This window comes from Rattus norvegicus, chromosome 1 (genome assembly GCF_036323735.1).
Source record: "Rattus norvegicus strain BN/NHsdMcwi chromosome 1, GRCr8, whole genome shotgun sequence".
NCBI lineage: Eukaryota > Metazoa > Chordata > Mammalia > Rodentia > Muridae > Rattus > Rattus norvegicus.
Window position 1 is genome coordinate 110,490,364 of NC_086019.1, and position 26,566 is coordinate 110,516,929.

Genomic DNA, 26,566 nt, shown 5'->3' on the forward strand with positions numbered 1-26,566 from the left:
TGTGTGCTTTAGTTATACGAGTGCATGTGAGTATACACAAGTGAACATCTAACTATGTCTTGTATTAGTCCAACTGGCCGTCATTGGTTATGTGACCTTGGAAGATTCACCAAGCAGTTTCTGAGATTTGCTTTCCCCTCTGCTCAGTTTGCAGTAGGTTGAGGTGGATGAAGCTTCTTCCTGACAGATAATGAAAGGTTTCTAGAGAATGAGCACACCGTGTACATCATGATAATTGATTTATTCTGTTGTTAGTTCATCCACAGAGGTAAGATGGAGGGGTTCAAATGAGATTTTATGCTTGCCCAACAGTTTTTTTTGTTTGTTTTGCTTTTTTTTTGTTTATTTTTCTTCGTCCATCTTGAAGATTTCAAGCTTCACCCACAATACTGGAATAACTTTCCCATTTTACCGTAAGAAACAGAGTTGGAGAACAAGCTGCATAGACACAGCTCTGGAAAGCCAAGCCCATAGTCTTGTAAAAACCCAAGATGGCATTATCAGATGGATACTTCTATATTGAAATCAGATTCTCTGTAAGCTGATAGCTCCAGGATTTAAACATCCATCCAGATTAATTTCTTCTTCTCATCTTTATCTGAAAAGGAATGAAAGAGTTCTCGTCCCTTGATATAGAAAGAACAATCCCTATCTTGGGGCACAGGAAGCTAAAATGATGACCCTGTTCATCACTAACTAACTGTCATCACTATGCCGCTTATGTGTCTGTTTTTCCTTTGTAAAATGAATGAAATGTATTGGATAAATCCGGAGGCTTTCTCAAATTTTATACTTCCTAAGCTTGCAGAAGAAATAGGAAACGTGAATCCCAGGTAACTACTTATGCTACTCCAGTTTTCTGAGTCTCTTATTCCCAAGGAATATCTATCCCTTCCTGCACTATTTCTACAGAATGTTTTTATGCTAGTCTGGAATGCATACTTAGGGGGCTATTTTTGCTGGCTAATTTAGGTTACACCAGGTTATTGTTATAATCCATCTGGGTGACAATAAGAGTAATAGCCACCATTTACAGAACAAGGGCATGCTGGGAGCTATGCTAAGAATTTCAATATATGAACTCATTCAATACCCATCTCAATGTTAGGAGCTGGGCGTGATGATGCTTACTTTCATAGAAAAGTACATCGAGGCAAAAGGGGGATCTGCAGTATGGACCACTACTACTGTCATCTTAATGATGTTGTAACCTGGCAGCAGTGTGCTGAAGTGTGACCAACAGTGAGCACAGAGAGTGTAAGCAATGATGGGAAGCGGAGGCAGGGTTTGCAGTAAAACCCAGGAACTTGGGTCCAGGCTGTAAGAGATCTAGGGCCAGTAATCTCTTCAAGTCACCGAAAGTCTGAGTTTTGTCCCCCAGACTAGATTGCTCTCACAATTTGATCTTTGGGATTACTTGCCCTAAAAAAAGTGCCTATAAATATAAAACCAACACGATGAAATCATTTCTTGTAAAAGACGGCTGCCAAGTTAAGATCTGACTTACATTCCCAAGCACATGTGCTGCAGCCGTTTCATGGGGTAACGAGTTGGCTTCCACGAACGATATTTTATTTTTACAGGGCTGGAGCTGAAACAGGAGGCATCATGGGCAGGCAGGGAAATAGCTGACTTCTTCAGGGTCCTTTTTTGAATTGCTTGCAACTGAATTTTCTAGGAACTTTGGATTTAACCATTTGACTCATGTGGGGTACAGTGGACCATGCCTGAGGGACTATGATAGGATGGTGTGAGGGTTTATGATCATGGTAGGGGAGCCATGATTTAGGAGAAGGAACAATGGAAGGAAGAAACATGAAACTTTCATCAGATGGTTTTAAATGTGAGTGAGACTCAACTTCTACTCATCAAATTCAGTAGAAAATATTGTGGTTCAAATTTCACAACAGACATCCAAAGCTACGGTTGCATACGGCTGTAGCAGTAACTGGGTTCAGTTCTCAGTACCTTTGCTCAGCTGTTCACAGCCTGTGACTCCAGTTCAGGGATCTAACGCCCTTTTCAGGATTCCCTGGGCACCCACACCCTGTGTGCACGAACTTCCGCATAAACACAGACATAGTTAAAAATAAACCTCTGAAATGCACAATGAAGCTAAATCTGATGGTGCATGCCTATAATCCCATCAACTTGGTAGGTAAAGTTAAGAGTTCAAGGTTATCCTTAGCTTCCAAGTAAGCTTGTGAGATTATCCTGGCTACCCAAGACCCTACATCAAAAATGACAAAAGCATAGTTAAATGAAGGCAGGTCAGCTTATCAAAATGATCACCATTCTCTCCCTTATTTATCATACCCAGATGCCATATTCTTCCTCCCACCCACTTTTATCCACCCTACCTTTCTTCTGGCATGACTCTGATTTTGCCACTAAAAATCAGTCTCCGGGTCATCTTATAGCTAGAGGTAAGCATGTAACTCTATTCTGACCAAAAAGATTTTTTTAAAAAAAATGAAGTTAGCTGAGATTCCTAGCAAAGAAGCACTTTTCTATGAGAGATTAGCTAGTGTAGCTAATTGTGGTGGGAAGACCCACCTTAACCATGGGTGGTGTCAATCCCTAACTACAGGGCTTCTTGCCCTTAAATATGCATTGTAGTTACACACACACACACACACACACACACACACACAAACACACACACATACACCCAATCCATGTATCCTTTGATCAACCCTGACTCTGACATCATATTAATACGTTGCTTTGTTACCTTTTCCAGGAATCTTTACATTTAAAAACTAGCATTAGAATTTCCAGATTTTTAATGGAAACAGCCTTGTAAGATACCCCTTCAAAATTTAGAAATCAAACTAAGTTATGACCTCAAATAGTTAAGCTACCAGTGTGTGTCTGAGCCCTCATCCCGGAGCATATGGGTTGCCTTACCAATCAGAAAGTGAATTAAACTTGCATAGCCCATCTTTTTCACTAAAGCCATATGTATCTTCAACTGCTGCATGGATGCCCATGAAATGGTGCCATTGCTGTTTCTACACAGAGGCAAAGAAACTGGAGTATGCTTGGTTTAAGTATTTTGCCAAGACCAGACTGAGCAAGGTAGAGCTCCAGAGATTGGTCATAGCCTCGGACCCCATGCTGTGCTGCTCTGATATATGCATCCATCTCATTCGTGTGCCGTGAATGGGGACCTACCTTGGAGTCTTCCTCTATTGTGTTAATCTGATCTTATTCCAGAAGAGAGGGAAAGAATCTCATGTTGCCATCAACATATTCTTAAAAGTTACACCTATGCTCTAGTTTGTAATCCCTAACAAACAAGCTCCTTTGGGGAGAGATAAAAATCACACACATGCAATTGTCTGGGATTTTTGTTGCAGTTTAGGGGACTGAAGAATCATGATGTAGACAATTCAGATGCCTCCCCTACAATACAAATGAGCAAGCCTCCCTGGCTTCTCAGGATGATCATGGGAATCAGTATCTTACCCTTCTACCAGTGAAGAACTAATGTCCAAGTTTTGAGATAATTTGTCCAAGTTTTACCTGGTCAACAGGAAACAGCAGTGGAATTAAACCCAGGTTAATATGAATCCAGATTTGGTGCAGGGTGGTAGGGTTGCCCTTAAGTCTGGTTTTAATTGCCTTAGAAAACATACACACACACACCACACACACACACACACACACACACACACACACACACACACACACCACCACCACCACCACCACCACCACCACCACACATTTTATCATTTGGAATCTAATATTTTTACTTGAAATTCAGAAAAATTAAAATAGAAAAGATCTACATTTTTTCATGGGTTCTGCAGCAATTATAATTTGAACCTTGAAACCTGGACTCTAAATGATTAGATGCCTGCCTCCTAGGACATTTTCACGTTAGAAAATAACACCTCGTTAGCTGCCACAGAAAGACATCTCGGACGCTTGCCTTACTTTGATTTTGGAAGCTGGGTGCTGGGTTGTTTTGAAGCAGCCATGACCCAACAGGGTTTGTGCTAAGTTAATTCAGTCCAGGGTTTTTCCTGAGCTGCAGATTGTGTCTGGGTGCAAGAGTTCACCTAAATCGTGTCAAACTTTTATAGCATTATACAAATACAAAAAAAAATATTGCCTTGAATATACATAGAAATTAATTTCAGTTCATGAAGTGGGGCCAGGCCCGGGGGCACGCTGGAGACTCTGGGACTTTGAGAAAATTAGTGTGGCAATAACATTTCCATGGTTGCCCAAGAAATTTTAATTGAAACAGGAATGCAAAGAGCAAAAAGTTATGTTGCTGTTTCTTCCCATAGGGAAGCACCTGGAAGAGAAATGAATATATTAAAGCAATTTCCAACATGGAGTTTAAAACAAAGTGAAATGTACCTAGAGAATGATGACTGGGGTCCTGCTGAGTCCTGCTCATTAGTAGCTGGTGACCCCGTCAAAGGTGGTGACAGTATTGCTTATGGATGGCGAGAGTCCTGCTCATGGGTGGCCGGGGCCTTCTTCCTTGTGAATGCATAGCTTCTGTGTTCATTCGGTGCTGTGTAGGATGTTAAATGAAAGTTTTCCTCAATATCCACTTTGTTTCAGTAGAATTTATCAATCAAACACCTTGGTTCTCTTTGTGTTTACTTTTCTGTACTTTTACATGTGTGGTTTATTTTTTCAATTTTTTTTTTATTTATTGACTTTACATCCCAATCATAGTCCTCCCTTCCTCTTCTCTTCCCAGTCCTGCCCTCCCACATTACCACATCTCCTTGGGTACCACCTTGCCCTGGGACTTCAGTCACAACAGGATTAAGCATATCCTCTCCCACTGAAGCCCACCCAGATAGTCCAGTTAGGGGAAGGGGATCCAATAGCAGGCATCAGAGTCAGAGACAGCTCCCACTCCAATTGTTAGGACATGAAGACCAAGCTGCACAACTGCTACAAATGTTCAGGAGGCCTAGATCCAGCCCCTAATGACTTTTGGTTGGCAATTCAGTCTCTGTGATCCCCCATGGGCCCAGGTTAGTTGAGTCATAGGGCTTCTTGTGTTGTCCTTGACCCCTCCAGTTTGCACAATTTTGCCCCCAACTCTTCCACCAGATGCCCAAACACTGCCCTGATGTTTGGCTAACACCTTGGTTTGACTGCACACCCATTGTCTATAAATACAAAGGGAAGAGATATTTCACTGTATACTTGATTTTATTGAATCAGTGTCTGTCCTTTTGTCAATCTACATTATCTTAATTATTACAGGTTTATTGTAAACTTTTAATTTGGCTGGGTTAATTCCTACATTTTTATTGGTCTTTTTAAGGTTGTTTTATGTATTCAAAATCCATGTTCCTAGACCCATCTCCAGGAAGCCTTCACAGTTATATCTGCTGCAGAGGCCACCTGCTACCATTGTTACATGCCTGCCCCCAACTGCTGGCCTCTCTTCTTCACAAACAATAGGCCCTTAGCCTCTGCTCTAAGCTGGTGATACTACCCAGAGGATTCCCTGCCTCAATTGGACATAAAACCAAAGTAGCCTACCAAACCAGAACACCAGGACTCATCCCTGGAGAAGACCTCTAACCGTGAAAGCTGCACTGTGAATGATGTTTACAAAAGGGCAGACCTTTGTGGCTTGCCAAAGGAACACGATTCCCTAGCAACACATTCTAGACTAAAGCGGTAAAATTTGAGAAATAATACACACCCAATGTTCTTAAGAAAAGAAAAGAGCAGCCAGGAAGTTACACCAAAAATTCTATCTTTCAGAACTAAAGGAGAAATGAAGAGCTTCTAAGACCATTTACAATCCCAAACATATTTTAGAATCTTTCTCAATTTCAATACTTTGAGCTGTGGATTTGATTGGAATTGTTCATAAGTCAGCTTGGAGAATTTATGTCTTGGTTATGACTACCGCAATACATACCGCAAGCATAGATTTAAAAAAATTATTTTAGGCATTCTTATTTTTTCAGCAATTCCTATGATTAAAATGTAGAATGCGAACCACGGGCTCGTGTGTTTATGCACATAGTTCCTCGCTGCTGGGGCTCTTTTGGGAGGTTGTATAGTAATCAGAGAATTTCTGATTGACAGAGGTAACCTTTGGGAGTGGGTCTTACAGCTTGTACCTGTTTCCTGTCCAGTTACCTTCTGACCGAGTTCTTATCTGAGCATCGATTGCAGCAGGCTTTCTGCTACATCCTCCTTGCTATGCTAGGCTCTAACTCTCAAGCACAGATGCTGAAATAAGTCCTTTTACTCTCTTGCTTTGGCTGTCAGATATTCAATCCCATTAGGAGAAAAAAGATAGAGAAATATTTTGTAAGTTTTAGTGTGAGTCACTCTGTTGCTGTATCAGAATACCCAAGGCTGAGAGCCTAAGAAGGAAGTTTTCATGCCTCTTGATTCCAGCGACTGGTGTGTCCAAAGAGCCTGTGATGATGGTGCCTTGGCTGCTGCCAAACATGGCGGAAGAACAGAAAAACAATCAGCTTTGCCCTTCTGCTCTCAGAAGAACAGAGTTCCTTTCCAAACCAACCCAGACTCTTTAAACTCCTGCCAGCAAGTCCAGTTATCTCCCAGGGGGCCCTACTTAGCTAGTATATGGAAAACCAGGTATTTTAACCAGTTCAGTGGACAAGTGGTTTGACTCTTCCCAGAGTTCAGCCTTTGGTGTTTTCCCAAATAAAGTATCACCTCTCCTTTAGACACTCACTTTTTTCTTCCTTTATGCTGTTTTGGTTTTTGTACCATGTTTTTCCTTATTTTTTTTCCTCACCATACTAGAGAGAGTTGGCAAGACAGCATTCTCAGAAACAAAAAACAAGCCAATGTTTTGGTTGCCAACATAAAAGAAACACCAAATGTTTAAGCAGTGAAGATGCATTTTTCTATAAAGGTGTGAACTTTCCATTAGGGTTAGACATGGCCTACTAAATAAAATTGACTTATTTTCTTTCCAATTGTTATCAACAAAGTATATGTAAATTTCTAGAATAAATGAATGTTCCTTTCAGTGTTTTTGAGGCATTGGCCCACTCTATAACCCAGGCTGACCTTGAACTTAAAACAATCCTTCTGCTTTCATCTCACAATTATGTGAAGTAAACCAGGGATTTATTTATGTTTACTATCGTCTGCTCTTCGTAGTCTATAGTTTAAAGTAAATACAGTTATTTGAACGTGTGTTGGAGGTTGTGTCTGTAGCTGCTTTTGCCCTAGTAACTTCACTGTGAGAGGACTGTTCGTCACTGATTTATTTGAGTTTAGAATTCCTCAACGTTAACCTTTCCTTCTAGACTCAACGTTAGCTCCGAATGTTAACTATTTATCCTAAAATTTCAAATTGCCTATTTTCAGCATTACTTTGGAGTATATATTATTATTGTTATTCCTCTTACTCTGGGAGTTGAACCAGATATATGTCTTCAGAAAAACAGTATAACAGTATCTTAGTTAATTTTATTGAGCTGCCTTGTTAAGACTCACTAGTTCTGTCTTCCTCTCCAAATGTGTACAGTAAAGCCCAGGACCTAAGGTGTCTGTTTGCAGACACTGTATAGCCTTGGAAGAGGTCAGAGAGGAGATGCCAATCCTTCAAGCATTGAAAGACACAGTTAGAATATGGCATCCATGCAGAATGGACTCACTCTTGACACTAAGACCTCTTCATCTTGTTCCTAAACTTCCCAGACCCTTTACCTGTGCTGAATAAATTTCCATTCTTTATGAATGATATAGTGTAAAGAAACTTGTTTTAAAAGTCCAAATAAGAGATGGTCTCTAAGAAAAGAATTAAGGCTAAGTGAGTTCCTGGTGTAAGGTCTTAACCAGATGAGACTGTTGTGCTTAAATGAGACACATTAGAGCCTTTCCTCTTCTCCAATCTCTTTCATTTCCTCTCTCTTCCCTCCCATCCTCCCTTCTTTCACCTTTTCCTCTCACATACATGCATTAAGGGAAAGCATATGAAGATGTAATGTTAAAATATTTGCCTCAAATCAGGAGAAAAGTCCTCAGCAGAAGCAAACCAACTAGAATACTGTTCAGACTGTGAGAAAGTTTTTGTTGCTTAAGCTTCCCAGTGTCAAGTACTTTGTTATAATTCTTTAGCTGATAATGCACAGCCTAGGAGAAACCAGCAGAAACTTTTTCCACACCTGTAGCATTGTGAGTCCTACTTGGGTTGCTAATGGGCAAGTTTTGCCACTCAGAGTTGAGATTCCTTGCTTTCCTTTAGACTGCATTGGTTTTGCTGAAGCTTGCTCTGTTAATACAGGTCTTTTCTCAGTGCCCTCAACTCGCAGGTGAAGCCTCTCTTGTGCTGCTACTCTGTCATAGGGAAATATCATTCATGATGAGATTAAATATTTAGTTAAGAAGTTTCTGAGCAGCATTGAAGGACCAGTTTAGTTCTTCCCGGTGGTTCATAGTCAAGTGAGAAAATGAATAAATTGACTGAAAATGAATTGTTATCCTAAAAGGGAACCAAATTAAAGAACTAGAAAATTCCCAGCCTTGTCTATGTTCAGGAGAAAAACCACATAACTGGAAATGAACATTGAAAGGATGTCTGGCTTTTCTTTACTGTTTGATGGACTCATGTGTTACTTGCTATAAGAAAAATGACCTTGCTGTCTGGCTCTCTTCCCATCATGCCTGGCCTGAACTTTTGCTATAGAGAATACTGTGTTCATTAACCATGTCCTATAGCCAGAGATGACAAGAGAAGCAATACAGAGAAGGAGTGATATCAGCGATTTCTGATACTGCCAATCTGAAGCAATGAGGAAATAATGAATGAGAGGAACTGAAGGGAAGGTAGTAATGACTTTGGTCCCACGAACTGAATGAAGATAGAGCTTGGCCTTGTTTTCAAAGAGAATGTTTCATTAGGGATTGAGAGACATAAGGTTTCCAGAATGGTAGCGTATATCCATGGGAGCTGCGAGGGCTGGTCATCCAGGAACTTCATGGGTAAATCTCTGACCAGGCCAGGATTTTTTCTGAAACAAACTGGAAAATATGTAATTTTCACTTGGGAATCTATTACTGAGGAACTCCCTTCATAAAGTAGCAACCCAAAAGAAATAGGCTAGATCTTTCTAAACAAATAATGCATTTCCTAATGTCATTTACGCCAATTCTGCAGCAGACTTAGTGGCTGATTTTTAGACACTGTTCCGTTGAATGTCTTCATGGACAAATTCTTCTGCTTCCACTAAATTGCCCTTTACTCATCCCAGGGTCTCTAAGCATAGCTATTAGGCATGAAAAATATGAAGAATGGAACTAAGCAGAAAACTCAGCTCATAAATATGGAAACCTCCTAATCGCAACAGGAATCACATGTAAAATACCCTTCTACATGTAGTGCAGTTTTAAGGCACCAACCAATATCTTGTTGGTATATATTTTGTACTCTTGGAAGACCCGTGACCTATACCTTTGAAGGCATCCAGAGTTAGAAAACCAGGCTGCAGTCCAAGGCTTTTGTCATGCCTTGTGTTCTTCTTGGAGATTGTCATTCGCCTTATAGTTCTGTTGCTGAAATGGCAAGAGATAATTAAGTTGATGGTTCTCTAAGCTTTTATATTCCTCTGGAAATGAACATTATGGAATATATATATATATGCATATATATATATGTGTGTGTGTGTGTGTGTGTGTGTGTGTGTCTGTCTGTCTCTCTGTGTGTGTGTGTGTACATATATAGATAGAGAGAGATAGATATATGGATATATAGATCTAATTTAGCCTAGGCCAAACTCTAGGTAGAGAATACTCATTGCTTTCATTGCTTTAGGTTTTGGAAGTGAGAGGATTTGGGAGGGTTTGGCGACAGGAAGTACATGGGCTTGTCTTTCCTTAATGTATAACTTTGACACATTACAAAACACAGTGTTTCTCACCTGAGTACACCGGCAATATTTTCTGTTTTGAGAGATTGAAATATAAAGTACATATATACTATGGAACCCAACTCTAAAACGTCAACCATTGCTTTTTCACCTCTTTACTTAATTATTAATTACAAGGCTATATGCAGTTATAGAGCTGGAAGGAATGTTGAAGATCTATGAATGTTATGTGAGCCATATGTAAGCAATGCAGAAAATACTGAGCTTTGTCTAATTCACATAGATGTAGACTCAAGACCCTAGTACAGACTGGACATACAACCAGAGCTGATGTCTGCATTTTGCTATAAACTGTAATGTGTTGACATTATACATCAAGGAGAGACAAGCCCATATACAGCTGTGGCCTGCATCAGTGCTATCATGACATTGCTGTTTTCATGATGCTTATAAGAAATCCGTGTATGCTTCACAGTGCCAGCACTCTCTCAGCCATCCAGCTGCCTCTCTGTACATTGTGTGCCTCCAACAAGCCATCATTGTATCATTTGCTGACCCAGCCCTTTGCCTCTAGGCCGTTCCCTCTGCCCAGATAGGAAGCCTGCAGCACATATCAGGGCAAAACCCTTTGCTTTAAGGCAGCGGGCAGAGCTTCAGATTCCAGGAGATGGATAAAGGGAGACAAAGGGGCAGAGGTTCCACAACAAAGGCCAGACTTCCACCAATTCTAAGGAGAAAACGTTCTTTCTTTGTCTTCGGGGACACCTGCGCGAGCTTTCTGTCTAAACCAGACTCAGGAGGCCAAATAGCAGGAAAATGAAGACTTAATAAATTCTGCTTTCAGAGGTGTGACTATAAAATTAACGAATGAGTCACACCCTACTGTTTAGTCTATGAAACAAGAATCGACTTTTCTTTTGTTTCTTTTTCTCTCTTTCTTCCCAGAGGAACACAGATGATTTAAGAAGCCTTCCAATACCGCATACCTAAAATAATAAAGCAATTTAGAAGGGAAAAGAAATCTACTGTAGGTATAAACCCCCACAAGGCTCCATGACTGTAGTGAATTCCGTTCTCTCTCTCTCTAAATCAGAGCTAAGCACTGCACAGAAATGTTTACCTTTGTCTGATCTCTAATTCCTTAAATTTATGTGGAATCATGCCCAGATGCTCTGGAAACAAGCCTGGAAAAGCCTGGCATTTTAATTGATCCCAGAGCTTCTCGCTGCACAGCTCCTGCTGAGATGAAGTCTGCTGCTTACTCCACAGAGTCTCTGCCTGGTTGCCTAGCCACCGGCAGCTGGCCAATCAAGGTGTTCATACACAGGGAGGGAAGTAACCAATCAATTTTTTAATTTCCTTCTGTAAACCGGAGTGAATCGGGGTGGATTTAAAATCTCATTAGTCAAAAGTAAGACGTACAGTACTCATTTTAACACATGTATTAGTTGAATGCATTGAGCGCTTAGTGATGAATTCAGATGAGTATTTGGAAGCTCATTGCAAAGAAGCCAAAATCACGAAACTTTTAAGATCGTAGTCATCAGCTGAGTAGTTCAATACAGGTATAGAATTTCAATACCCCACAAACTATCACTGTCTTCTTCAAAACAAGTTTATTGTAAAGACTGCCTTGTAGAGACCGTGGGGGTTCTCACTTCCAAATTATGCCAGTTTGGTAAGTGGCACCATATCTTAATTTGCCATCACTACCCAATTTACACAATTGTGCCATTGACTATGTTGTCACTGCTGCTATTGTTCAAATCCTTTCCTCCTCTATTTCACCCGATTTCTGCATTCTCATGGTTTTTACACCGGTCCTTTGATGGTTTCCCCACTGGGTTTTGTGCCAGTCTCTAGTCTCCCATCTTTTAGCCAATGCTATAAATTTCAGATATTATCATGCTACTTCTTGTCTGGAATATTTACTTAAGTGAGACAGACCCGGATAGCTATTTCCACTTAATAATTGGACTATTCTGTGTCTGTCTGTCTGTCTGTCTGTCTGTCTGTCTCTCCACCTGTACAGATGGGGGTGTCCAGATGACAGAAAATAATATGCATCGTAGCTAATCTGATTCACTGTGTAGGTTATGTGCATTATGTGTCGTACATCACCCACCATTTTTATTTTCATTACTCTTATTTCACGAATTCTCTTCACCTTAGAAGGTAATTTCATGATCCTTCATGGTCTGAGATTCTGGACTCCATCTCAACCTTCCCTGTTTCCAATATTATTTATCTTACACTCCAGCCCTTATGCCCACAACTATTTACAGATCATTCAGTTTCAGATGTATTCTGGTATATGGATTCATGTGGCATGTTATTGATTCTTCAGAACCAAAATTCCATTGTATTTTGCTACTGGATAGGAACCATGATCAGTCACCTCAGAGGACCGCTCTCCATGTGCTTGAATACCTGCCTAGAGTAGCTACTTAATGAGTGAAGCTTGTACCTTGGGCATCATCGAGTGTGCATTTGTTACTCTGTTGTTAGTGCTTCGTATGTTAGTATGGTAGATGGATCTGTTGAGAGTCTTGGGTTATTCTACTGAAACAGCTTTCTTTCCTTTCTATCTGTGCTCGTCCAAGATGGTAGTTAAATAGTACAGTGTACTCCATTAGGAAAATGGAACTGAGAAGCAGGTCCAGACATTGGATATGTAATTTTCAATAAATTCCAGGAAGTTCCTCCCAAGGCTTCTGTATCCTTCTTTGTAATAAAATAGGTCAGGTCAGTGTATTTTGAGAGTTCACCATGTGGTCAGGTTCTGTGTGTCAATGCTGAAGGTATAATGTTGATATTGACCAGTGATTATATTTAAAATAGGAGAATCAGTAAAATGTCAGTGTTATATGAATAAATATGCCATAATAAATTTGGAATTGAGTGACCTTCAAAGAGTTGTGGGTACATGGGGAGGGAAAATCTGGGGTATAAGACAAATAGTATTGGGAACAAGGAAGGTTGAGATGGAGTCCAGATTCTCAGACGATGGCAACTCATGAAATTACCATCTAAGGTTAATGAAGAAGAGAATTTATCAAATAACAGTAATGAAAATAAGAGTAGCAGAAGATGTACAATATATATACAACCTACATAGTGAATCAGATTAGATACTGAGAATATTGTATTATATTTCCATTTTTATGTTTGGATTAGTGAATTTAGTAATAATCGGGATTGCCTTTTGTTTTCATCTCAAGTTCAATAATATAAACATTTCTTATGGTACTACAATAAACTTTACTCTGTGTGTGTGTGTGTGTGTGTGAGAGAGAGAGAGAGACAGAGAGACAGAGACAGAGACAGAGACAGAGACACAGAAAAAGGCACACAGAGAAAGGCACACCGAGACAGACAGACAGATAGACAGACAGACAGACAGACAGACAGACAGACAGAGACACTAACAATGACAGAGGAAGAGATACAAAGTCTCACTGTAGTCTTAGCTGGCCTCCAAGAATATGTGGCAATCTTCCCGTCTCAGCTGTCTCAGTGTTTGGGTGACAGGTATGGGGCACCAGACATAGCTCCTAAAATGGGCATTCAAAGTACGATTTTTGTATCTTTAAAAAAATTTATAAATGTAAAAATTTTTAAAAAATGTATAGATAACCAGTTTAAACAAGGACTCTTGTGGTATCATGGGAGAGAACAGGCAAAATGGAGGGTAAACAAGGCAAGGTCTTGCTCTTCACAAAGCTTCTGTTGGTGTGAGAACACACATACTACATCTATGACTCATACTGTAGTTTCATATTAAGACATACTGTATACTTTATATTTCACATGTGTGCATATTCAAAATGCAATGAATGCTCTTGTATGCTGAACAAATTTCACGGCACATTTTAGTAGAATCCTATAATTTATTTCAGAACCACATAATTCTACGTTTTCTGAAAAGCTAAAAAAATACGACATAATTTTCTCAAAGAAGAAATTCTGAAGCCACATTAAGCTGACTTGGGGTTATCAATTACTTTAAATGTTTGGAAATTTTCATGTTAGGTCCACAGCTCCTAAGCCCTAAGTCAGACTAACAGTGATTGTATTTTCAAGATGGCAGCATGAACAGAGGTTGAAAGGCCAAATCAGCAGGATCCCTTTTGCATTTATTACTCTAGGGTAGACGATATATGGATATCTTAATGTTCTGTGTGTTATAACACTGAGCAAATAATTTAGGTGGGTATATTAATCTTTTCAAGTACCAATTTCTCACCTTTACATAATACTATGATAACAGTAACTAGCTCATGAAGTTGTTTAGAAGATTATATAATGCCATCTCATCCAAGCACTGAATACTCTGCTTGGAAAATACAGTCCCCTAGAAAACACAGCATTTTGATCTTTATGGGAAAGGGGATCATGATCCCAACTGCACACAACCATGGCACTGATGCTTGCAACATTTTCAGTGCTGTGAACCACATCCAGGGCACTTTTTAGCCATTTGTTCTTGTCCTCATTTTGTCACAACTGGCATGGCTGCCCTTGCCTCAGAGACATGCTAGCTTGCTGGAAGCATCTGGGGTCAAATAAATGGAGAAGGGAATGAGATGCTTGCCAAAGGAATGAGTGCTGCCTTCATTAGCTGCTATTAGATGCAGTTTGCCATCAGCGCACAAGCTGGCCCTGCTCAGTGTCGAAGAGCTGAAACCTTCACATAATAGCTGACCTTACTTCCAAATGGCTACAGGGTTTTCATTCAGACACAAATCAAATTTGGAGGCACACTCCCTAGAGAATTGCTACCAGCTATGCAGCAGCGATAGACGCAAGAGCAAAGGGCACAAGGCTAGAGTCTACGAGCTACTGTGGGCTGAGGCTGGGCAACCTATGAATTGCTGTAAGCTAAGTCTAAGGAATCTATGTCTGGAGTCCAGTTAGACCAGGACATGTAAGATGGGCTGACAGAGGGTAGAGGGCATGAGATACTTGTAACAATCAATCCTTGTGAGTAATAGAGAATAAATAATATTTCTAAATGATAATATGGGAGTTTTTTTCAATATAAGTTTATGGCTGTGTGAATGCATGTGTGGTTGAACGAGTCCCTGGCTAGAGGCTAAGAGCATCTTCTCTCTTTAAAAGAATCAATAGCTTTACTTATTAGACTTACTGTATGTTGTGTGTCATGATACATACCAAAAATTCAACCATTAGCATGATACAATGGCTTTTAATTAATTCTTAAGTAGGAAAGGGTGTGGATTTGTAATTTTGAACCAACATGACTAGTGCATATGTCCTAGTGGTGCTGAATAGAAGTGACGCTAGGAAAAACTATTTTTGACTGGAGGGTTGAGAAGAGAAAGGGCAGTAAGATTCAGTAAGGAATTTCCTTGAATTGGGTTTTGGAAAGTGACAAATGAGTCCAATAGGGCAGTACACTCCAGGCAGAAGAACTAGCATTTACATTCACATGTACGGTGGGGAGGACACAAAAGAGGCCCATGGAGAAAAGACACAGATATTAAAGGGAAGGTTGGAAAGGACTTGGACAGTCTCTAGAAAGAGAAAAGAACCATTTCTAGTAAGTCAATAGTGCTGTCATTTGTTCAGGCCTCTGGGTTTGGCTCACACACCATCAACAGTATCTCTCTGGCTGTTCTGCAATACTCAGCATGGTCTCTGCTTCAGAAAGTTGCTGTCTTAGTTATAGGTCTTTATTTTATTTTATTTTATTTTATTTTGGGGTGCAATGAACTTTATTGATGGTATTCAAGAGAGTAGGGAGAGTTCTCTTGGCCCCTCCTGTTATTATGGGGGTCTGGGATGGAAATTGTGAGGGAGATGCTCAGTGTTGGGGGCCGAGTTGGGATGGGGACTCCTCAGCAACTGAGGGCTTTTCTATTTCTCTCAGTATCCTTGCTGAGCTGGGTAGTCCGGGATTTCTTACTTCTTGGAGGTCATGTATGCCACGAGGTTCACCACCCTGTTGCTATTCTTACTTCTTGGAGGCCATATATGCCACGAGGTTCACCACCCTGTTGCTACAGCTATATTCATTGTCATACCAGGAAATGAGCTTTACAAAGTTGTCATTCAGAGCAATGCTAGCCTGAGCATCAAAGGTAGAAGCGTGGGAGTTGCTGTTGAAGTCACAGGAGACAACCTGGTCCTCAGTGTAGCCCAGGATGCCCTTTAGTAGGGGCTCAGATGCCTGCTTCATCACCTTCTTGATGTCATCATACTTGGCAAGTTTCTCCAGGCAGCATATCAGATCCATAACAGATACATTGGGGGTAGGAACCAAGAAGGTCATGTCAGTGAGCTTCCTGTTCAGCTCTGGGATGACCTTGCCACAGCTTTGGCAGCACCAGTAGATGCAGGCATGATGTTCTCTGCTGTCCAATGGCCATCATGACACAGCTTTCCAGAGGGGTCATTGACAGTCTTCTGAGTGGCAGTGATGGCATGGATGGTGGTCACAAGCTCTTACATGATACCAAAGTTGCCATGGATGACCTTGGCCAGAAGGGCTAAGCAGTTGGTGGTGCAGGATGCATTGCTGACAATGTTGAGTGAGTTGTCATATTTCTCCTGGTTTACACCCAACACAAACCTGGGGGCAGAGGCTGAAGGGGCAAAGATGATGACTCTTTTGTCCCAACCCATCAAGTGAGTCCTAGCATTCTCAGTGGTGGTGAAGATGCCAGTTCACTCCATGACATACTCAGCACCAGCATCACCTCATTTGGTGTTAGCAGAATCTCGCTCCAGGAAGATGGTGGTGGGCTTGCCATTGATGACAAGCTTCCCATTCTCCGTCTTGACTGTGCCATTGAATTTGCCATGGGTAGAGTCATACTGGAACATGTAGACCATGTAGTTGAGGTCAATGAAGGGGTCATTAATGACAACAGTCTCCACTTTGCCAGATGCAGAGCAAAAGGGAGCCCTGGTAACCAGGTGCTCAATATGGTCAAATATATTCGCACCAACCTTCACCATTTTGTCTGTGGGACAAGGCTGGCACTGCATGAGAAGATATGGCTGTCTCTGGAACAGGGAGGAGCAGAGATCCGCTATAGGTCTTTATATACCTCGCTAGGCTGAGAAATCCTTGATGTGAGCAATCACATTTAAACTTTAAAGTCCCTCTGTCATGACCTCTGTCTTTGGCAGTTCCTTTCATTCAAAATTTAAGAGGGCATGATTTCATCCATTCATTCATTCATTCACATACATGTTAATTGAATAGCCATCTATCACCCCCAAAGAAGCGAGTACTGGGATAATTAGTGTCATTCATTCTAACTCTCTCCTGTCTTCTCTATCTGTAAAGAATCTATGGTAGAAAGATCTCACTTGTGCACTTACAAGGATCAGTTGGAAATTGAGAGTAAATTTGAGAGCCATGTACTCACTGAAGAACACTGAAACAACTCACACATCAAGACTTTCACAGCAAGTTGGCCATTGACCATAACATCTCAGTTCACTTCCTACTTCAAACTGAACTTTTAAATCTTTACTTTTGGACCAAAGTATGCATTTCAACTTTCAAATGTAGATTATGAAAGTATGTATTATACATTCATGGCATTAGCCTTACATGAAAATTAAGGTGGGGATGAAAAGGTAAAATTTGATATGTTAATAAACTTTGCAGATTCAATGACTCTTGTCACTTCAGGATGGAAAAAACACAAGATACATAATGAGTATTTAAAAGAATTTTGAAAAACAGTATAAATGTTAATATATAAGATTCCTCTATTCCTAAGTTGTACGTGTTGATAGACTCCTGTAGCACTCAGGAGACAGAGCAGGGTAACTGGTCATTTGAAGCTTTCCTGGGCTACATAATGAGGCTATGTATTCAAAACTACAAACCCAAACAAGGTAAGAACTTGTTCTCTCTTCTCTAGGTGATATTCAAAGCATATTGGTTGCCATTTTGAAAGCATGGTGGGAGTATGACCAACACTGTGTGGAGCAGGATCCTCACATATTTCTGGTGGTACTTATCTTCTAATTTCTGATAGCATTTGTGTTACTGGAAGTCTCTCTTTTCTATGATAGACATGCAGTTGCCATGTTCACAGAACCAGGAGCTTTTCTGATACCTAAATATGGCCATGAGATGGCCCACTCACTGATGGAATTCAGTGGGCAACTGAGGAGAGTACAGTCAGCTTAGGGAACAGTTCTACTTATGTTAAGACATGCTATTATCACTTGCTAATACAGTCTAAAACCACTTTTGTAACTATTTCTTCAGGCCATATATTAATAATGGCTTCAAAGGCCCAAGGTAATAGACAGTTATTTGGGTGAAGAAATTGAAAACACATTCCAAAAAGACTGCATTGATTCAGTAAAAACAGTTTCATGCTAGCTCTTAGATTTTTATATTGTACCTGTTTTATCACTTTTCTCTAGTTAAAATTTTATCTTGTTGAAGTTTGGTATCCATACTCTTAAAAGGCAACATGGCATTATAACCACATGAGCTAAGAAGAAGCCAATAATCTATATTATACATAACGATTCATATATGTGCAACTCCAGACTCTGTGGACCTGATACTGTCCATCTACAGTTCCCATACTGTCCTATGTAACCTACAATGCAAAACACATCACACACACACACACACACACACACACACACACGTTATAAATATAAATATATGCTAAAGTTCATAAAACTAAACCAATTGTGAAACTATACTTCTCACCCTGTCATATACACCATAAAACCATTCAGTACATGGGTCTAATATCTAAATAAATAAATTAGTAATATTTGTGTTTTGTCAGTTCCAAAAATCAGTTAATTATTCCTGTAAAATGCACATGCTGATAATTCTACTATGCAGCGGGTATTCAACATGTTAGAGTGACTATAATTAAAGAAAGGGGGCTTTTAAAGATTATAATTTTTATAATTTCATTTTCCCTACCTTTGATTTTTACTGGAAAAAGTGTTAGAAGCTATGGTGAAGAGGTTTTGTAGTTTTCAGCGTGGAAGGAGTGAGTCCCACAGTGGTCATATTGTGTTGAAGGTCTTTCTGCTCTGTGAATTTTACAGTCTTATATCAAATACAGATTGCTGCCCAGGCAAAGAAAACACACAAACTTCTTCTCACTCTCCATCAAGAGAGAATCCAAGTTAACCCAAGTGTGAAGGCCAATGTCACAGCTGAAATAGAAGTCAAGAGGGTGGCTTTGAATATAATTAACCCATGACAGTTTCTCTCAGATCCAAAACCCAAACCCCTAAAAGAAGAGTTTTCTCAAAGGTGGGACGATGAAAATAAAAGGGTTCTGGAATTGGGCTTTGAGCCCAAAGCAGTGGATTTACCACTGAGTTATAATTATACAGAACTTTGACCATCAAAGAAAAGATTTCAGAGATGATGTCATAATTACACGACCTCTCTGAAACTATTCCTATGTAACTGTAACGTTCTTTCATTCTTCTTTGTAGTGTTTTGGGGTGATGGACACTGTGCCACAGCAGTGTAGAGATCAGAGGACAGTTGATGAAGTTGATGGCTCTCTCTTTTCACATTTTCATGGTTATCAGTGAATGGCTTATCAGACCTCCAGGCTTGCGCAGCAAGCACCATTATTTGCTGAACAATCTCACATGGAAATTATTATTATAAGGAGAAAAAGAGAGTTTCAACAGAGCCATTTCAGACCTTCAACCTTTAAAGCAGCCTTCTGGATTGCAGAGCTATTCTTTTTGCTGACTCCTGCTATCATTACCCATCATGGCATGAGAAAATAGCATGAGTTGTTTACATTTAACAATGCTTATCAAGTTGTGGATATTGGTTCTAGCATGGATGCTTCTTTCTTAGAAGACTGTAAGTTTGCCAGGTGCAATGCAGAAGATCACAAAATAAAACCCAGATGAGAAAATCTCTTTGGTTGTGTTTTTTTAATACATGTATTAAAATACACATTTGTGTTATAAAAACCCATATTATTTACTTCCTGGCAAAGCACACCTGCTTCATACTCTTCTTACTTACCATTTTCCACTACAAGCACAATGCTATCAATGAACAGAGGAGAAAACAACTATCTAGGGAATGCCAACCATTGTCTTCAACCTTTTACCATCATGCTCAAACCTGGACTTGGAGAAGAATTTCCTGGAATATGTTATGACACTCTTAACTCTTTAGAGTTCTGGGCAGTGATGTTTAGTAACCAAAACACTCTAGAAAAGTCTTCATCAATTATTTTGCTCTCTCTCTCTCTCTCTCTCTCTCTCTCTCTCTCTCTCTCTCTCTCCCCCCCCCGTGTGTGTGTGTGTGTGTGTGTGTGTGTGTGTGTGTGTGTGTGCATTACTGAAGCCCCTCGAATTATATTTAGTGTCTCTCATTGTGTGTCCAAAATCTATCTGGTTAAGGAGTATTTTCTGGTAAATATTGAGCTATAGGATACATAAAAGTGTTCATTAAGCCATATCACATCTCAGGGTTACCAGGTGAAGTCAGCATAATGAACAAGTGCTTGCTAAATAAAGATATAGATTTGAGAACTACAGAGAAACTTGAGCTTCTCAGGCTCTAGAAATAGCCACTGGAAGCTTCCAGAAACACAGGATCAAGTTTTAAATCCATGTACAATGGATGGTTTCCAAGCCATGTTCCACATGATTGGTCAGAGTGGCAGACTGACTCTGGGTGTTTCAATTTATCTAAAGTGATATGGAGAGAGAAACCATTTCTTCAGATACTAAATCGCATGTCAATCTTCTCTGCCATTGCTGGTGGCTTTCTCTTCTATCCTGATTGGTGGTATTTTCTATGTCTTAAAAATTGTTGCAGCAAAAATGAGCATCCGTGATAAAACTTGTAATCATTGACCTAGCTTGACATGAGTTACTTATTGAAATACATCTTATATCTTGGGAACACAGGCAGCTTGTCTTTGTTTTACTGCTTGTCTTTCAGTTGCAAGAACTTCTATATGCACCCCCATTATGGTACAGACTGAGTCAGAAACTTTCCAAGTCTCCTTTTGACCTTCAGAAGAGTCTGTTACCATGATCTTTTCAGACTCCACTAATTTTCTCATCTTTCTGAAACACTTTCCTCAACTTCCCCCCACCTACAGCAATCCCTTAAGCACAGGTTTTTGTTCCTTAAGGACTCTTACACTTCGTCCTGGGTGCTGTGTTGTTTTGCATATCATAGCTGTTGCACTATGTATATTTGAACAGATATAAATCCTTGGAATAACAAAAGCATGCCGGTCTTGTGTGCAAGTCCATTGGAATTTGAGCAAGGATTAACTGCTCCCCAGATATTTGAACTGTAAGGAATCACTGAAATATACAATATTCCTTCGAATTTACAGAAGGACTGTGAAGATTGATGAAAATACGACCATCATTACAACTGACACATAGACATTTAACAAATATTGGTTCTTTCTCTCTGCCTCAATTTTTTTCAAAACCCTTTATGGTGTTTTGAACTGCTTAAAATATAGGGTTTCGCTACAAATTTTTATGAATATTAATATTAACTTATTATATAGATAAGCTACAAAACCATGTTTTCTATACTTTCTTTAGGAAACTTTAAGTACTCTAATATTTACATAAAATGCTCGAGGTAATTTAAACTTAATCTATAAAATGATTTTTCTACCACATCAAATTGAAATTTAATACTCAGTGGAAAGATTGATGCTGGTCTGCTATGAAATTTTGACAACTTCATTCCTATTGTAGCCAGAGAGTTTCTAAATAGTAAAGTTCATGATTAATCCACCAGAAATAAATGCAGTCCATATAGATGACCTTCAGTATCTATTAAGCCCATCAAATACACTTGGGATCTATTAAGGTCTCCATATAGCTTTTTGTTTTCCTGTTCTGCTTGTCTTTGAGACAGAGTCTGGCTATGAAGTCAAGGTTGATCTCATTTTTCAGCCTCCTGAGTTCTGGATTGTAGTGAAGAGCAACTACACCTTTGGAGATTCTCATATGATGTGTATTTTAAAACTTGTCTTCTGTGATGATAAATATGTGTGTGAGTACAGAAATTTCAACCTAGTCCAAACATTTCATGTATATTGCTCCATATTTTGCTAACATTTTATTTATCTTGTTTTATCATTTATGAATATATAAATAACCATGTCTCAACAGCTAGATTAAATTTGCTATATGTATGTACTATAATTTCTGAGTCCTTTATTAGCATTTATTTCTAGATAATTTTGCAAGTATATAAAATGCTATGATAATTATGTGTGAGGAATTAATCGTATGGCTTTGTACATTTATGTAAGGAAATTACTACCTGATCAATATTCCTAAAAGAGAATGTGGACATTGCCAAATCACACTTCAAATTTATTTGTTCAATAATTAGTTCTAGTTGCAATTAATGGAATTATCTTTTTTACTTTCTCTAATACCCAAAACCAGTAAATATTTAACTCTGCCAGTATTTCCTACATTGTGGTTGATTTTTTTGATTTGCCTTTATTTACTAAGGTATCTAGGAAGACTGAGGAATCTTATTATACTTTCAAATAGTGTTGGCTTGCTGTTATTCCTAGTCCAGAAGGTTGGGTGTGAGTGCTGCGTGTTCAAAAACAAGAACAGACAGGATTTGTGAGACATTTATCTTGTGCTAGACACTGCCTTAAGCAGGTTCCTCAGACAGCATTTGTTACCACAGCTCTGACACAGGCGGTCAGAGAACCCTCATTGTGTACGTAACTACAAAGTTAGCCAAGATGAAAGTTTGGATCTAATTGCCCAGCATCAGGAGGAGATGAAGCCCACCAACAGCCATAATAAAATGCCAATGACAGGGAATAAAATAGCAAACAAAACCCATTTTCCAGTTTCCCTAAGAGCAAAGTAAGGAGTCAGCCAAAGATTACTGTGTTAGTAAGGGCTTCTACTGCTGTGATAAAGCATGACCAAAGAAACTTAGAAAGGGTTGTACCATCTTCCAGTCATCAGGTCCCAGTCTGTCACTGAGGAAAGGCAGGGCAGGAACCTGGAGGCCGCAGCTGATGCAGAAGCCATGGAACAACACTGCTTACTGGCTTGCTCCTCATGGCTTGCTCTGCCTGCTTTCTTATAGAACCTTACACCTGCCTAGGAGCGCAAGCCACAGTGGGCTGGGCCCTCCCACATAGAGCATTAATCAAGACAAAACTCCCGTAGTCCAGCCTATAGGCCAGTCTTCCAGAGGAATTATCTCAATTAAGATTCTACATTTTCTGATGACTCTAGCTTGTGTCAACACACACCACCAAAAACAAACAACCAGGACAATTCTCTTTAACAATTCACTGTTTCTTAAGGTAAATCCATTTTCTCCGTTTGCTGAATACGAACCATACTGGCAATGACTGATTTCTATTGTTGTACTTTGAACCATTAATAACAAGTACTCAGATACCTAATGAATGCGCAAATGATGAACGGTTTCATTTACAGGAGCTTCTTTCCCAACCCAACTCATTAGGTTTGAAGTGGGACAATTAGAGCATGGGGGATGGTCTGGGGGCTGAGGTCGGGGAGCTCAGGAGAACTGCTGTTTTAATTTTAATTTGTGGGACTTCACTTCCAATTTCTTCTGTTTTCACTTCCAATCAGAGCTGTAAACTACTTTTTTGTGCCTTTCTGCAGCATTCACTAAGCATCTCACACTTGCTCTCCTGTCTATTAATGTGCGGTTTCTCCTCCTGTTTCATTGTGCAGGGCTGTGGGTGAAGTAATTGAAGGCGCCCTTTTCTTCTCACCCTAGTAAATAAGGAGATCTTTTTTCATGCTGACAGCGGGGCTCGGAGGCCAGCTCTCTTCCAGAAATTCGCCTTTCTAAACCTCAAATCACTTGACCATATGTTCAGATCACATGTTGTGCTGGCTGGTTAACATAGCCTGAGCCAAGCTCTTTGCTTGGGGTGAATGCTGGAGCAGTAGCCTGCCTGCCAATGATTATGAATGTGTAAATTCACAGGTCATTGTGACAGCCTTGGGGTGATACACTGAGCTGTGACAGACACCTCTGCAGGGTGATTGCAATGAGAGATCTTTAGAATTTTAAAATAAAATGCTGCACTCAAGTCAGATGCCTAGAGTTTTATTTCGCTCATACATTCAAGGACAAATTGTATTTTACAAATTAAAATTACATTTGTGTAATTTATGTACATTGATAACATCCAACATATTGAAGCACATGTATGTGTAATGCCACTGGGTAAGATGTGTGTGTGTGTGTGTGTGTGTGTGTGTGTGTGGTGTATGACATATGTGAGACAGACACATATGTGTATATGAGCCTGAGATACCAGTGACATAATTAAATTAAAATTAAAAAATAAATAATCCGTTCCCAAAATGTATAACTGGTGGCTTCTGTACCATTGCTGTGGTGCATATTAAGTCAATTACAAAAATAAAATAAAACAAAGCAAAATCTTGAAGGAAAATTATTCAAAACTTATTACATTTATAAGATACAAGCTGTGAAGTTTCATAGTAGTACATTCATACCCAGTAATGAAATCTGAAATATGCTCTGTGGGCATGAGACACTAATGTTGTATAATGGGATTTTCTGTGACACTATAATCATTAATATCCTCTATGATAAATATTGTAACCAATTCTTTAATATGCTCACACGTGTCGTGACCTCTTTATATCCATTATAATACATTGACATAAATTTTGTAACTGGAACAAAATCCAGTTACTCATCTCTGGCAATTGGTCATGCAAGAACAAACTGTCAAATATACGTAAAGAAAAGGTAGCTATAACATTGATAGAAGAATATTCTAGAAATGCATCTTACACAGGCTTTTGATTGTGACTAGTATAAAAAGAGACCTGGGTAATTATCCAGCGTGAAGATGGAGAACAGACATATTTTAATAATCAATAAAACAGACAGTAAATATTTTAAGAGACCATCTTTCAAAAACATGTTGCTTATCGAATAGTTGTTCCTCCATCGCTTCTAGATGGAAGCTACAGCAGGCTGCAGGGAGTGGTAACCAGCTTGTGTATTGTCTAGGCAGTAGGAACTCACTGCATAAGAGGCAAAAGAACCTTGGCAGAGAGGTCCTGAGAGGCCCACTGGAATCATCAGAGCCATAAAACAGTGAATTATTAATGTTTCTTCTCAAATCATCAGGTTATGCTTGGGCCATTGGGTTTAAACCTGGACTAGAACCACAAGAAGAATATCCACTGTCTATTACAAACCAGACATGTTCCAGGGTGATCAAAAAGTATCTTGAATTCAAAATACTTTTCAAATCCAAACCTACCTCTGTCACTGAATGGGTTGCATTGTACAGTTTGAAGAGCGTATCTACTTCCTTAAAGCCTGTGGTCTTAAATACACTACTGTCAGTAGGAACATTCAAATTCTTGCCACACCATTTTTCCCCAGAGACCAAGGCTATTTGTCACCATAAGCTAATATCCTGCCATGTTCCTAATATCAAGCAAGACTCCAAATATTTCTGTTTTCAACGCATGCTAGTATGTGTCTTGTCATATATAATGCCGTGGTTCCTCAAGGACCCTCTGCCATCTTATCTTGATGGTGGATTCTGTCAGAGACTTCCTGACAAGTCAATGAGAAGAAAACCCCCCACATGTCACATCTGCAGACTCCGAGCTACCATAGCACACTGACTAGACTTCCACTGAATACTGGTAGCTTGCTCTGTTGACCATGGGTTAACTGTGTGTCTCCTGGGTTGAAACACATCTTTAAAAAATATGAATTTCTATACCACTGTAATTTTGAAAACATAGTTTAGGAAGTTTTTCAGATTCTTAGAAGCTACAATGGGCTACAGCCTTCCCCATTCCATGTAGAATCAAAGGCTCTGAGCAACAGCAATGGAATCCAATTGTTCCAGAGATTCTCACTAAGATTTTTTCCCCCCACTGGATCACGTTTTTGTGTGAGAAGTTGTTTCAGCCAAACATTTGGATTTGGTAGAGTCATGCGTATAAGGAATCTGACTTAACTCAGGTGCTTCCCATGATCAACTGCTAAACACTAGAATTGCTGACACAATGTGCCACGAGTACCTAACATCACAAGGCTTCTAGAATGATTATTTTCCCATTTTCAAAACTTACAATCAACACTCAGTTCCTTAGACTATTCTAGAAGGAGATCATAGGATGATAGTGTGTTGTTCTTCTGGATCACAACTAGCATCGTTACTAGAAATGATATGGTATGAGCGAGGTAATGGAGAGTGTCTCTTCCCAGCATGTGACCTGACAGATATTCATATAATCCCATGGTACCTGCTAAGATGAGAGTGTATCCAGGTGTCTGGGAGAAGAGGAACAGGATGTTTTAAAAGTTCAAGTGGAGAGGCATTTGTTCTTAGAACTGCTTATTCTGAATGTATGAGGTCATATGGGGTTCCAGGTTATCGCCAGAAGACAGGATTCAGATGGTTGCCCTGCAGGTGGTGTGACGGATATCTGCCTGTGAGAATGAAGGCAGGGCTCAACTTTTATTATGTGTCTTGTAATAATAACTAATTGATATAATAACTAATTGATATAATAACTAATTGATATACTACATAAAAATCACATTATCATAGCTCTGGATTGATACAGCTTTTTAAAAGAAATAAACATTAATCTCATAGTTGGATGTGTATGTGCTTGAGGTATTGACACTCCTTTACCTGCTA

General features: G+C 39.6%; 1 long non-coding RNA gene and 1 pseudogene across 6 annotated transcripts; both read right to left on the minus strand.

The window, feature by feature from the left end:
* Positions 1 to 226: 226 nt before the first annotated feature.
* On the minus strand, positions 227 to 26,481 carry LOC120099815 (uncharacterized). Of its 6 annotated transcripts, XR_005499069.2 has the most exons (5): positions 26,166 to 26,481; positions 18,793 to 19,031; positions 9,437 to 9,537; positions 4,375 to 4,534; positions 227 to 598 (listed from the first exon to the last, which is right to left on the minus strand). It is a non-coding gene; the product is annotated as an uncharacterized LOC120099815 (long non-coding RNA). The 6 variants fall into 6 exon arrangements; XR_005499066.2 differs by lacking the exon at positions 18,793 to 19,031; XR_005499067.2 differs by lacking the exon at positions 26,166 to 26,481 and having other exon boundaries at positions 18,793 to 19,527.
* Positions 14,942 to 16,576, minus strand: LOC134485122 (glyceraldehyde-3-phosphate dehydrogenase-like; annotated as a pseudogene).
* Positions 26,482 to 26,566: the final 85 nt, after the last annotated feature.